Source organism: Pteropus medius, unplaced genomic scaffold, assembly GCF_902729225.1.
Source record: "Pteropus medius unplaced genomic scaffold, Ma_sr-lr_union100, whole genome shotgun sequence".
Lineage (NCBI taxonomy): Eukaryota > Metazoa > Chordata > Mammalia > Chiroptera > Pteropodidae > Pteropus > Pteropus medius.
In genome coordinates, this window is record NW_024343578.1 from 5,266,809 (window position 1) to 5,282,414 (window position 15,606).

Consider the following 15,606-nt stretch of genomic DNA (forward strand, 5'->3'; position numbering starts at 1 on the left):
ATTTGTTTATTCATTTATTTCATTTATCATTCAACAAGTATCTTTTGTTTTTAAATATCATTTCTGTCAGGATGCTGGGCAGATACAATAATAAGCTATAATAGTAACTGTCCCCTGCCTTCCTATAATTTAATTACATTGGGAAAGACCAATATTGAGAAATAAAACCAACTAGAGAATACATAATTACAATCTGAGGTTAGTCCATGTTAAAGATTATGGTACTTATCTTAAAATTAGTGTGAAGATATTGAAGACCTTTGAGTAAGTGTATGTGAGTACTTGTAGATCTCTGCAGGGAGGTATGGCTGGGTACATATTTGGAAGAGATTGACTGGCCATAGTCATGAAGAACAGATATGAGTGAGGAAGTGTGGATGTAGAGATCACTAGGTTACTGCAGTGCAGGTGAGAGTTGATTTTGTCTAGATGAAGATGGTGGCAGGACAAATGTGAGATATACCAAATTATAGATATATTTAGGAGAGAAATATCAATTGAACTTGGTGCAGGTTGGATTTAGTGAGAAGTTTTCAAGCAGGACTCCAAGGTTTCTGCCTCACATGATGTTTATATTATGCTCTGAGAAAAAGGAATGTTGGGAGATGATCAACTTTCATAGAGTGGAAAGGTTGATATAATTGGTTTTATCTTAGATGTTGAGTTTGATGTGTTTGGAGATACCCCAAGCTTTGAAAGTCTTGAGCTATTGGATATATTATGAGTATGAATCTGAGAGTGCTCTGAATATAAAAGTTGAATCTTTAACATACAGATGGACACTAAAGTTGGGGTCATGAATAGGATAACTAAGGGAAATAAAAGGAGACCTAAGACTACTATTTGATGAGCTCCAACAATTAATATCTGGATACAGAAATTAAGCTTACAAATGAACCTTAGAGAGAGTAATTGGAGAAATAGAAGGAAAATTGGGAAAATGTGATGTGAGAGAAGAAAGTGTGTTTCTTCAAGAAGGAAGATGTCGGCAATGTCATACACATCTAAGAGGTCAAGAAGATGAGGTAAAATGCTTATTGGATTTTAGGGAAGGGAGGTCTTTTAACATTTTAGTGATAACTGTTTTGATTCCGTAATAAGTCTAGAAGCCAAATAGAGTGAATGGAAGAGTGAGTGGGAAGTAAGTGAAGGGATTCAGTAAATAGAGAGGAGGGATTTTTTTTTTTTTTGTATTAGGACTTTTGATTTTACTTCTGATCAAAAGAAGAGTTTAAATATAAGGATACAGAATGCATCTCAGAAACCCAAGGGCATAGATGCAGCCACATCTCAGGAGCTTACAGGATCCAGGGATAGGAGCATCCTTGGAGACCAAGAAATACTCTCTCCATTTCTTTAATACTCTTTTCTGCATGTCTGCTTCATTCCTACACTGACTTTCTTTGACTCTTAGTATACAAGACAGAAAGTAAAAACTGTCATAATTTATAAGTATATATCCTCTTTCAAAAGAACAATAAGAATGATGTGAAGACTCTCAGTTCTACTTCCACATGCACCAGGGCTCATTATCAATGGGTCAGCTGGGTCAAGACCAATTACCTGCAGGTAGAGGTATGACAAAAACATGATTGCGTCCACTATAACCATGTGGGTAGAGGAAGGGAGGGTCGATTCCAGGATAGGGCTATTAAACAGACATGCCTATAATTACCTACCGGTATCCCATGACGAAGAACGTTTCAAAATTTGGTTCAAAGGCCCATTGCATCCGAATCATTTAACATGCTTTCAAAAACAACAGACACCAGAGTCTTATTCCAGATCTACTTCACCAGAAACTCTTCAAGTGGAGCCTTGGAATGAATCTTCACTTCTAAAAAGTTCCTTGAAGACTGTAATTCACACTAAAATTTTGGAATCACTTCTGCCACATCTGTTTCAAACCCTTGCTACTAATCTGGAATTTGGCCTCCGAATTACCTTTTTCTTCCCATGTGTAGAAAAACTTTAGCCTGAAACTGTAAGGAATGTGGAAGATACATTCCAGACACATTCACAGGCAAATTTTCTTAATGAACACAGTTTGTTCCCTGAACTGCTAATAGGTGAATGTGATATTAAATATAGATGATTTATCTTTTAGATATTTCTCTATACCATATATAATATTCACAGATAGACTTACCATCACAAAACTGGCAATGCTATCAGCAGGTATTTTTTCTCTATTCTTCCTCATTTACTGGGCCTTACAAGTATTCTGCCCCCCTCCTCATCTTTTACACTTGTCCTTACCCAACCTCTTTGAATATATCATATTAAAAAAAAAATGCTTACCCTATATCTTCACCTCTATTTGAAATATAGCTAAAAGAATAGTGTCAATTAATTTAGCCCATTGCCTTGTGGTGGTTTCCTTCTTGTTTCCTCCTCTAAGAGCATCATTCCTTAAAACACTTAACTCTTACATTCTCGCTTCCAGGTACATTTAAATTGAAAAAGAACAAGAGGGTGTCCACCTCTCTTCAAGGTTCTCAGTGCACATCAGCATCGTAGAAGTTCTGAGAACCTCAGTAATTTGTAAACCAGTTTCCCTTGAACAATCATTTCCCAAACTTATTTTACCTTGTACCCATTTTCCCCCAGAAGCACTTATGAGTACCCCTAGAACATACATTAAAAATAGCTGATTTGGAGAACTAGATCTTGATCCACATTATTCCTCCAGTTAGAGTGTTTTAGGAATAGAATGGAAGAGAAATTAGTAGAGAAAATTGAATGATCTTTTTTTCTTGATCTTATAAAATGAGGAAGATTGATTTTATCCTTAAATGTGCATCATACACATTGCTCTTGTGCTTACACTTTATACTGTAATTAAATATAAAATAAAAGTTATCAAATACATATTCAGTTTGTTGAGTAGTTGAATTGATAGGTTTTTTTTAAACAAAGGAAATCTATTTATTTACATTTACATTGTAGAAATATGGCAATGCCCCAAGAAAAATGAAATTAGCCTGTAATCTCCCACTTAAAGAGATCCATTGTTAGCATTTTAATATGTATTGTTTGTGCCAGATTTTTTATTTATTGCCTCTCACCTCTAAATTCACTCACTTTTACCTGCTCTGTGAAAATATTATGAGCCCTTTGCCCATTGGTGTGATATTAGGCTTTACTAATTATCTCTAAAGTTTACAAGTAATTAGACTTTACTAATATCTCACCAATAATGGCTCCAGGGGATATTCCAGAAGGAAAGGTTTTGCTTCCAGGTGCTGGTGTACTTGCTTGGGATGTTCTTGTTGACTTCTCCAGTGTCTAGCTCCTGCAGCATCTGTCATTTTCCCAGTACCCAGCTATGCAATGCCTGCAATTTCTCTAGCACTCAGGGTTTCTCCAGCACCCAGCTTCTGCAGCTCAGAGGGCTTCCTCAGTGTCCTGCTCTCACAGTGCATGCAATTTCTCCCAAGATGTCTTCAGCAGCACACAGCAGCCAACAGCTTCCCCCAGCACCTCCTGTCAAGAATTTTTGTAGTAGAGTGCCTCAGGTGAGAAACATCCCATGAATAGCTTTCCCTGGAACATTAGAAGGTGGATTTCCAGCATGTTACAGAGGGCATATTTCCAGAAACTTTCACCATGAGGAAACACAGCAACTTTTGTACGATCCAGTAAGCTGTGCTCTCTCCAAACAGGGCTGGACCTCAGTACTGTGGGGATGGAGGGAGGCTTCTTTCTCAGCTGGAAAGTTAGTGGCTATACCTTATATCTGCTAGCTCTCTATTTTTTAGAGTTCTCTTTACTTGTCAGTGGCCATTTCCTCATTACTCTAATCTCTCGTCATAGTTAATAATTATTTTTATTAAAATTTCAATGCTCAAATTATCACATGTTTTTTCTGTCCTGGTTGGAGCCAAAATAATAACTGATAAATTACCTAATCTAATATTGTTGCATATATTATTGTTTCAATTTTTAAAAGAATCACGAGCCCCTCTTTTCACAATATTCTATGAGTTTCTACATCATTATTTTAATTGTTGCATAGTAACTCATATAGCAATAGATACTTCATTTTCTTTGTTTTCCATCTCCTATTGTGTGTGTATACTGTTTTCATTTTTCAAAATTATAAGCAATGCTCTGGTGAACATCCTTTACTCATACCTATAATGATTTTCTTACAATTGGTTCTTAGTTACATGGACATTTAGTCAGGAACAAATGATGAACACACCAGGTAAAGCGCTAAAGTGCTTTATATATTTCCAGGGGAATACTGAACATATTATTTAGTGGTATAATGAAACGTCAGAAAAAAATGAGGATGTCATGATTTTTATTGTCTTCTGCCAAACTTTCATACCAGGAATCTGAAAAATCTCTCACAAGAACTGAGACTAGGTTTGAGATTGAGCCATTAAATATCAATTATCATAAATCACTCTAGCTGTTCTTCTGATTAAATGTCTTCCTTGTGCTTTACAATTGGGAACTCCACCTCATCAAAAGAATGCAAAATGGGAAAGAAGTAAATGATTCAGAATATCTTGGCTATTCTTAGAAAGAAGTACTTTGAGAAAACAAAATGTTAACCTGAACTTCTTAAACAAATTGAGCTTGACTGATTTCCTGGGTTTACAGACAAAGAATCCATGCAGCTTCTGCTGGAAACCTTAACCCACTGGCTCAGTTGTTGTTTTCTTGAGATTACTACATCCGGGCATAAACAATCTCAGATACTGAGCTAAAAGTACCTGAACCGCTGAGCATCTTTCAGGTTAATTTGAACTAACAACAGAATGATCCTGATTGGCAGCCACTAAGAATTCTCTCCCACCGAAAAGCACATGAGTGCAATCCCTTATAGAACTAGACAATCCCTTATAGAACCTGAAACTGGTCATCCTCATTCAGTGTTATTTCTGATTCATTCATAGATGTTTCTTGAATGAGTTCTTGGAAATATTAGTACTTAGTGAGCCATTTGGTGGTTCGCGAGAGGTTGTGTTAATCTCAAGATGAGATGTAACATATATTACATACAACCACAATATAATTATAAAAATAGACATGTAGTATCATTGTCATGGTTATTATCATCAACAACACAGTCACTATCACTTACTGAGCACCTCCTGTGTAGACAACATACCTCTTGTTCATGAATTAGTTTAGTTAATACAAAGCTCTTAGAAGCAAATACCAATAATATCCCCATTTTACAAATAAAGACAGGAGGAAGAGAAAAGTTAAGAATTTGCCTATGGTCACACAGTTATCCATCTTTTCAGCCAAATTAGACTGTCTGACTCCAAGATCAGGTGAGTACAGTGGCCTAAGCATTGTGCTTTACTATTTCCCACATATTTAGAAGCTAAAAGAAATTGAATAGTTAACCTTAAAGAGAATCTTCCTTCACCTTCAGATAATTCCTTTCAGCCTTAATTGCAGTGGGGTTTCTGAGAGACTTAAACGACAACATTTTCCCCTTTAATTCACCATTTTGAATTGAATTGCTTAGATTTATCATATATTTTATAGTGCTATGTGATTTAGCATAGCTATTATCAACTTCTTTCTCATATCACCACACATGACCAAAAAAAATTAACATGTATGACATTTTCTCATATGCTTATCCTAAATTAATACGTGAATCTGCCTAAGTAAAAGTCTATAGATTTGCACAGTTTCTTCCAGGCCAACTGTTACTCCACTCCTTTGTCTCCTATTTTTCATAGAGTCTGCAGTTAAGGACCTACAGTCTAGAGAAATTGAAAGAGATATATTGGCTCGACAAATATATTTTGAGCACCTATAACATTCAAAGAGCAGGATCATTGTGGTAGGCTTGTAGGGGATTTAAAAATAATAAGACAGCTTAGAAGAGATAAGCACTGATATCACTGACAAAAAATATTTTAATCAGAAGAGAGAAAAAAATGGCGTAGATGGTAGGGGCTCTGTTCATCCCTCTGGTGACCAAATCAAAGTTGTGACAGAAACAAGGAGCAGCAGCAAGGAAAAATCACCCAGGATCTAGAGGAACAGGTCATACAACTAGGGAGAAGACCAAGAAAGCACCCTGCAACGGCAGAAGATAGGACAGGTTGAGGACACGGGGCTGCCTGATGTCAAGCGGCTGAGTGAGATGGAGGCTGTGGCAGTGGCAGACACCTCTTAAACGGATCATGTCCATGAGTTGATTTTCGTGGTGATGGATCTGCTCACTCTGAGCAACAGTGCCCGTTGGGCTGTGCACAGAGGGCACCAGGGACTTACAGGGAGACATTGTCAGAATGAGGGCCGAGGTGAGACTCACTCAGTACAGAAATGCCAGTGGTATCCATTGTTCCCTGTTGAGCCCCCCATCCCCCCCAGTGTGGGGACACAGCACCACCATAGCTGTGACATCATCAAACTGGATAACAGAGGTCACTCTGCCCAGAGGATTCCCTGAAACCCCACCTCCCCCAACTCGCAGCTCCACCCAAACCACATCCAGGTGTATCCTCAGCGAGTCAGGTGCTCCTTGCTGAGCTGCACCTAGACTCACACTGGAGGCAGCTGGCCTCGGTTTCTGGTGTGGCTTTGCGAGGCAACTATAAGCACAGTATCTGTGGATTGCTTGCTGAATCTTGACCGGTGGCCCCGGAGGGGTAGAAGCTTAGACTAAGTTTGGCCTGCAGTTGAAACCCTCTCAGGACTGTGCCACTGGACACCTACTTCACAAATCCACATTAATAAGACAAGGAGACTTAGGAGCTTTGCTTAGTACATAGAAACAGACTCAGAAAGGTAGCCAAAATGGGAAGACAAAGAAGCAGAAACCATATGAGAGAACAGAACAGAGATCCAGATATAATGGAGTCAAGTAATCTAACAGATGCAGAGTTCAAAACAGTGGTTATAAAGATGCTCAATGAACTTTTGGGAAGTGCAGATAAATTCCCTGAGAATTTCAACGAAGAAAAAAAACATAAAAATGGAAATGGAAATTATAAAAGGGAACCAGTTTGAAATGAAGAACATATTATCTGAGATAAGAAGTATATTAAATGGAATAAACAAGGAATAAACCAAGCTAATAAAGAAGAGGATCAAATGCCCTATCTAGAGGACAGGAAAGCCAATCAAGACACTCAATCAGAATGGCAAGAAAAAAAATGCTAAGACTGTAAAAATAATTTAAGGAGGATATGGGACACTATTAAGGCTCCAAATATTCTTCTGATAGACATAACTGAAGAAAATCAAGATGCTGAATAGCTGTTTGAAGAAATGATGATGGAAAACTTCCCTAACCTGGTGAAGGAAATGGACATAAAACCCCAGGAAGCTCAGAGAATTCCAAAAATCAGGGATCCAAAGAGGCCCACACCAAGATGCAGCATAATTAAAATACCAAAGATTAAATACAAAGAAAGAATATTAAAAGCAGCAAGAGAAAAACAGATAGTTACTTATAAGGGAACACCCATAAGACTGGCAGCTGATTTCTCAAAAGAAACTGTGCAGGACAGAAGGGCTTGGCAAAAAAATATTCGATAGGATGAAGGCCCAGGATCTACAACCACGAATAATTTATCCAGCAAAGCTATCATTTAGAGTTGAAGGAGAGATAAAGAGCTTCTCAGACAAAAATAAGCTAAAGGAATTTATCACTACCTAGCCAGAATTACAGGAAATGTTGGAGGGACTTCTTTAAAAAGAAAAAACATGTATCAAAAACAGGGATAAAGAATGGTAACAACTACATTCCTATCAATAAGTACCTTAAATGGAAAAGAATTAAGTGCTCTAACCAAAAGATAAGAGTGGCTAAAAGGATAAGAAAACAAGACCCCTACATTTGAAAAAGAAGGGGATGGAAAAAGATACTGCTTTGATGGACCTAGAAGGTATTTAAGTCAGACAGAGAAAGGTAAACACTATATGATTTCACTCATATGCGGAATCTAAGGAATAAAAAGAACAAACTAATCAAAAACAGACTCATAAATATAGTGGACAATTTGGTGTCAAACAGAGGGGAGGAGGATTTGGGGGACTGGGAGAATGGGGTGAAGGGCTAAAGAAGTACAAATTAGTAGCCGATAGATGGTCACGGGGATGGAGAGCACGGCATAGGGAATGCAGTTAGCATTAATACTTTGGCTAGGTGGAGGGTCGAGGGAGGGAGGGTGCAATTGGAGGGATCGTTTTATGAACTATATAGATGTCTAACCAATGTACTGTATACTTGAAACTAAATAAGAAAATAATAATAAAAAATAAAAAGGGAACTTTCAAAAAATTAGTTTAATCATAGACAGTCAAGAAAGGAGGGAAGGTGGGAAGAGGAACATATCAAAAGGGAGTACTGAGTATGGCACATTCTTAAGTTTCATAATTGGAATCCTCCTGTTTGAATGTGGGCCACTTCTGGGAAATTCTGCACCATGAAGATTTTGCTCAGTGTTAAAAAAAAATTCTGACAAAAACAATGAAGGGGACTGGAGGTAACAGGAGATGAAGCAGCTAACAAATCATGAAGTTGTATCTAATAAACAAGAGAGGTCAATCCAGCCACAATCCCAAAATTTATCGATATCCCATATCACAGAATTTTTATCATGGCACTTGCTGTTTATTTATTAGTAGGCAGCATGGCATAAAAGTCAATAATAACTCAGAGTACAAACTCAACTCCCCAACCCTGTGTTTAAATTTATCAATACTGCTAGGATTCTCTACATTTTAATATATTTTTTCCTGCAACAAGTTAAACAGGATCACAAAATCACATGATGTTCACAGGGACTCAATAAATATTTAATGCACACTTTCATTCTAGAGATGAGGAAACTCCAGCTAAAATTTAAAAAAAAAATTGATTTGATCCATACTCAACTGAAAAATCTGTAGAGTTGTAATCAGAAATATCCACTTGTCATACCTCTTAATTTTGTGATTTATCTACTTCACCATCAATCACTAAATTTGATTTTTCAAATACAGAATATTTTCACTTGGCTTCATAGGATAAGATTTTTTTAAAAAGCGGGTGAAGAAATAAATAATAGCAAAAATTAAGTATGCGTTTTTTTGTTTTTGTTTTTAGGCGAGGCAACCCTTGGGTGAGCTCACAGATTGCAAGGACCTTGTCAGCTTATAATCGCTTTTTTTTTTTTTATGCCTACAGCACCTGGTCTTCCTAGGTGGTTTCCCATCCAAATACTAACCAGGTCCGGCCCTGCTTAGCTTCCGAAATAAGACGGGATTGGGCTTGTTCAGGGTGGCATGGCCGTAGACTGAGAATTTTTGTTTTTAACCAGATTTATTCACATTATTATTTTAGGCTCAGAGCAATAGATTAATGCCACATTTAAATGGAAAGCTTATTTATTTTGTATTTTTTAAATCTTTAGATTCTGCATGTGTCATGAAAAATGTAAGCAAGTTTTACAATAGTAAGCTGTATAAAATTAATTTCTATTCTGTGTCAAAAAGCTCCATGGTAGGCAATTAATGCATAAAACACCAGTGACTGCTGCCCTAAGGGCTGCATTGCCAGATGAAATTAAAGACCTGAAATACCATCATTATCTCGGCCTTTATTTTTTATTTGTGCGGTCTAGGAAATATATAATCTTAAATTGAATATTTGCCTAGTCAACAAGTTAAGGAAGTCTTCTGGTTTTTGCCTCCTTTAAATCTAGAACAAAGTATCTGGCTATGAATATTAATAGGTTACTCATATACTAGGATATTACTGCTTACTGTCTTCACTTCATGGCACACTTATAAAATGATATTTATAGGCCACATTATAGGAAACTGGAGGGGATCTAAATGGAGCTTGGTAAAAATTATATATCCTTCTTTATATTCAACAATAACAAAAATTAAATCAAACAACTCTAAGATAAAAATAAAAAATAAAAACTATAATGAAAATATTTGATGTTAAATAATTTATATAAAATTTTCAGATAATAATTTTCATGTTTTTTAAAGAGAAATCTGTGCTTACTTCTACAAACCTAAGTTTTTCTACCAGATCTTATACTTTCAGTGGTAACTACAATTCTAACTAGATATTTTAATATTATTTTCCAATTTTTGGTAGTCATATTTGACAAGAAATGTTTAATCATTTTTACAACCATTCAAAAATTTATGAGTCAATTTTTTAAAAAAATCTAGTTTCTTCTTGCTTTCACATGAAAAAAAATTATTGACATATCTTCTGACAATGTTTATGAAATTCAATCCAAGTTTGTTGTTGCTTTTGCAAGTACATCACAATGATGATGGTGGAAGGCTGTGTTAGAGCCCCCACATCTACAAGGCAGTCATATCATCTTTATGTGAAGACGGAGATATGGAGCAACTACCTAAAGCCAGGCTGACAAGTGCTCTCTGAACTCCCACCCTTGGCCTGCTATACCTATGCCCTGAAATATGAGTTTTTCTAGTGATCCCAGCAACTCCTTAGTCATTATGGGTGTTGGTGTATACTCTGCAGCTGGTTGTAGCAGAAGTTAATGCCCAGCTGGTTGAATGTTGAACAAATTGTGGTGGACCCATGAGTGTGTTGTTTTTCATTGTATCTGCCTTCTGTGACCACTTTTTAACCCTCTATCAGACTCCATCTTGGGTGACCTTCCTAGGAGATCCCATAAGGGCTCCTCATGGCTGAATGCGAATTGCTCCAGGGTGCTGGGTAACCCAGGCTTCACCTGGCAGCCCCAAGTATTGAGAAGATCATTATCTCATGTCCCACTTATAGATTCACAACTCTGTACCTAAGCAGACTGGTTGGAATCCTCTACTTTAGATATGTGACTAAAGAAAGGCTTGAAGAAATTTGAAAGTAATACCAAAATGGTAAACTTCTCTATTTTACACTTTCTTTATCTAGACTGAAACTGCAGCCTCACAGGGGATGAAAACAGACTTTTCATACTGAAAACAACACATTTATTCTTTGTCTTTCATTTGAAACAATCACCAGGAAGGTAACACACTTTGGACAAAATGGAGCAATTCAAGTTAGGTGATTGCTTTGCCTAAGCCAGAAAGCTTTATGGAGAGAAATTGAGAAAAAAGAGCAAAATAGACAAGCTTTTTCTTTCTTTCTTTTTAACCTCTAATCATTTGAATTATTTCTATTATTTGAATGATTTTGAACTGATTTAGACACATCCACATTTAAATATAAGCTCAAGAAGGCATTCTAAAGTCAAATGGGAAGTAAGTTGAGTGGTCTTGATATGAAACTTGACATTTTTATTCTCTGTATACACCAGGCTCTTCATTCATTTATTCACACTTGTACTCATGTATTCATCATTTATGTAGTCATATATTCATGAAGTATTTGTTAATGTGGACTCTATACTTGGTATTGACCTAGATGCTGGACTAGAAAGGTGAAAAAGGCATTATCAATCATCACTTTGGAGGCTCTCCCAGTCTTGTAGGTAGTCAGTCGTGGAGATTCACATAATTGTCATAAAATTGGAAAAGTACCGTTGTAATCACATGAACAGACTATCAGAAGAGAATTATCTCATTCAGTATTGTTGTGTATTTGGACATTTACCTGTCCAAGATGTAAATCCGTCTAACAGAAGTTGTGCTTTTAAGAGCATAATTCTTGTCTTCATCACTCTTATTTTATGTTTGTTGCATCAGATGCTTTGCACACAAGTCATTGTAGTTATTTCTATTGAATATGTTTTCAGCTATTTCTTACATTGCCTCCTTAACTTCTCCTTCTCCAAAAGTATGGATTTTGTTTTTGTAAAATGGTAATAGTACCGCAATTACCATCAGTGAGATTGTGAGGTTTAATAGAAATAATGCATTTTAAGGCCTGATTTTTAACAGCTTTTTGAGATATACTTCATATAACAAAATAAATTGCACATAATTAAAATAAATAATAGGATACATTTTAATTTATGTGTAAGTCTGTGAAAACTGCTATCACAATATTCAACACCCACAAAAGTTTTCTCATGCATTTTTTTTGTTATTATAAATTTGTATTTTCTAAAATGTTTTAAAGATGGTCAGTATTTGGCTTCTTTCACTTACTGTAATTGAGATTCATCCATGTTATTGCATGTATCAGTAGTTTATTTCTTTTAACTGCTAAGTATTATTCCACTGTATGGATCTACCTCTTTGTTTATTCATTAACTTGTTGATGGAAATTTGGGTTATTTCCAGTTATTTCAGTTATCAAAACTAAAGCTGCTACAAACATTTATATACAAGTCTTTGGGTGTAGTTACCTAGGAGAGGAATGGTTGATCATGTAGTAGGGGTATGCTTAACTTTTTAAGAAACTGTCAAACTATTTTCAAAATGGTAGTGCCATTTTATATTTTCAACAACAGTGTAGGAGAGTTCCAATTCCTCTACATTTCCACCAAACTTTGTCTAGTTGGTCTTTTCAATTTTTAGCCATCCTAATATATACGTAGTGGATAGTTCACTGTGGTTTTGATTTGTACCTCCCTATTGACTAATGATTTTGATTATGTCTTTAGATTTCTTTTTGCCATCTTAACTTCTTTCTTGGTAAAGTGTTTAAATCTTTGTTCATTTTTTAAGTTGTTTTCTTATTCTCGAATTTTTGAAAATACTTCATATATTCTAGAGACAAATTCTTTATCAGATATATGCTTTGCAGATATTTTTTCCAGTCTTTGGCTTATCTTTTTTTAATCTTTTAGGAGAATATTTCAAAAAGCGGAAACTTTTATTTTTATAAAGTCCAATTTGTTATTTTTTTCTTTTATAGATCATGTCTTTGGTGTTGTGTCTAAAAATCTTTACCTAAACCGAAGTCCCAAAATTTTCTCTATGGTTTAATGTAAGTGTTTTATAGTTTTGTGATTTTTCATTAGATCAGTAGTGTATCTTGAGTTAATTTTTACATTAGTGTGAGGGATGGATTAAAGTTCATCATTTTGCATATGAAAATCCAATTTTCCTAGCAACATTTTGAAAATATTTTCTTTTCTCAATTGAATTGCTTTTGTCAAAAATCTGCTGCCATATATGTGTGGGTCAATTTATAGACTCTCTACTCTAGTTCATTGGTACAATTGTTTATTTTTATTGCAATACCATACTCTATCAATTACTGTCACTTTATAACAAATATTGAAGTCAGGTAATGAAAATTGACTTTGTTCTTTAAGATAGTTTTTGTTTGCTTATTCTGAGTATTATGCATATCCACATGAATTTTGGAAACAGCTTGTCAGTTTTGACAAAATCACCTGCTGTGCTTTGTTTGGGATCACATTGGATTTATTGATCAATTTGGGAAGAATTGACTTCTTAACAATATTGAGCTTACTGATCAATGAAAAAAATATCTATTTAGATCTTTTTTTAATTCTTTTATTGATGTTTTGCATCCTTTAACATACAGGTCTTGCACACATTTTGTTAGATTTACCCCTAAATATTTAAAAAATTTTGAGGCTATATGAAATAGTATTTTTTAAATATTTCAACTCTTTGCTTCTAGTATGTAGGAACTCATTTAATTTTTTAGCTTTATTGCACCAATTAGCCTCTCTAATGCAGTATTGAATAGAAGTGACAAAGGAAGAGATCCATTTCTTTTTCCTGATTTTTGGAGAAAATAGAAAGGCTTTCATCATTAAATATGATATTACTGTAAGTTTTTCGTAGATTTCTATTATCAGGTTGAGGAAGTTCCCTCTTAATTCTAATTTTCTGAGAACTTTTACGAGGAAAGGGTGTTGGTTTTATTAATTAATTTTACTGCATTTATTGAAATGAAGCCATTTGGCTTGGAGTTTTTATTGTGAGATTTTTTTCCTCCACAAATTTGACTTCTTTAAAAGTTATAAACCCGCTCAGATTTTCTATTTCTTGAGTGAGCATTGGTAATTTGTGCCTTTCATCTAAGATATCAATTTATTGATAAAATGTATTCATAATATTGCTTTATTATCCTTTTAATATCTGTAGAATTTGTAGTTATGTTACCTCGCTCATTTCTGATATTGGTAATTTGTATCTTCTTTTTCTTCTTGATCAGTCTGACTAGAAGCTTATCAATTTTATTGATTTTTCAAAATTTAATTTTTGGTCCAATGGATTTTATGTATTATTTTTTTCTGTATTATTGATTTCACTCTGACATTTGGTGTTTTTTCTTCAACTTACCTTAGGTATACTTTTTCTAGTCTTCTTTTTCTAGTCTCTTAATGTGGAACCTGAGGTCATTGACTTGAGATAATTCTTCCAGTACAGGTGCTTAGTGCTATAAATTTTCTCTTAAGTTCTGCTTTAGTAGCAGTCCACAAATACTTATGGATTGTGTTTCCATTGACATTTAGGTCAAAATAGTTTTTAATTTCCCTTTTGTTTTCTTCTGTGACTCATGGGTTATTTAGAAGTGTGTTAAAGTTTACAAATATTTGGTTTTTTTTTTTTTTTTTTAGAAAACTTTCTGTTACTATAAAACTTAAATCCTTTTAAACTTCTTGAGGCTTGTTTTATGGCCCACTATTGTTGGGTGAAGAATTCTATAAATATGAATTAGGTCAAATTAGTCGATAGTTTTGTAAAAGTCATACATCCTTATTGATTTTTTTCTATCTACTTATTCTTTTTATTATTTTGTTTCATGTATTTTGTAGCTCTTTTGTATTGTTTTATTTTTTTAATCTAGATATTTAGGACTATTATGTCCTCTTGAGAAACTGATCCTTTATCATTATGAAATGATCTTTTTTTATCCCTGGTAATATTCTGTGCTCTGAAATCTACTTTATCTGATCTTACTATAACACCATAGCTTTCTTTATTAATGATTATTAATATCATTAGGTTTAAGTCTGTCACCTTGCCAAGTGTTTTCTATTGCTCCAACTTGTTCTTTATCTTAGATTTCGAATATTCTTGAGCTTTGTTCTGGGATGAAGTTTTGTTAAATGAAACAGTTTTATTTTTTTCTGGTCTTGCTTTTAAGAGTTCTTAGGAATAACCAGTCACATACAGTGTAGAGCTAATTATTCCATACAACTGAGGCAAGATATTCCAAATTCTTTCCCCAAGATCCCATGAATTAAGTGGTTTTCTAGTCTGAGTAGTGGGAATTGGCACTATTTCAGGCTCTGTGTGCACGAGGCTCTATTACCTGTAAACCTTTTGAACTGTTTTCTTTCCTGCTTTCTGATGATTTCTTTACAGATGTGTTCTAATCTGTACTCTGCTAGGCCCCTTTGCAGATCTCTGGAGTTCTTCGTACAGCTCACCCATTTGATTTTCTGTCCTATTACCTCTATGGGCTTTATCTCTCCAGGCTCTCAGCTCTGTCTCCTCACCTCAAGGAGTCTGCTAAGCTCCACCTTTTTTCAGTGCAGTAAGCTGGGGCAATCACAGGGCTCAACACATTTGTTTCCTATCTTTTGGAGACCTCTGAGCTTCATTGGCTGATAGCCAGTTTCTTGAAAATTTGCTTCACATGTCTTGCTTTTCTTTTTTTCTTTCTCTTTTGTTCTTTCTCTTTCTTTTCTGTCTCTTTTTTCTTTTCTTTCTTTCCTTCCTTCCCTCCCTCCCTCCTTCCCTTTCTCTCTTTCTTCCTTTCTC

General features: G+C 35.1%; 1 protein-coding gene and 1 pseudogene across 1 annotated transcript in view; one reads left to right on the forward strand and one right to left on the reverse strand.

Annotated features, from left to right (window-relative positions):
* The window catches only part of LOC120606347 (metabotropic glutamate receptor 7-like), a gene marked incomplete at its 3' end in the record, with an annotated part of 556,936 nt that overhangs the window by 66,182 nt on the left and 475,148 nt on the right, over window positions 1-15,606 (forward strand). The gene's annotated exons all lie outside the window — the stretch shown is intronic.
* Window positions 9,149-9,267, reverse strand: LOC120606366 (uncharacterized; annotated as a pseudogene).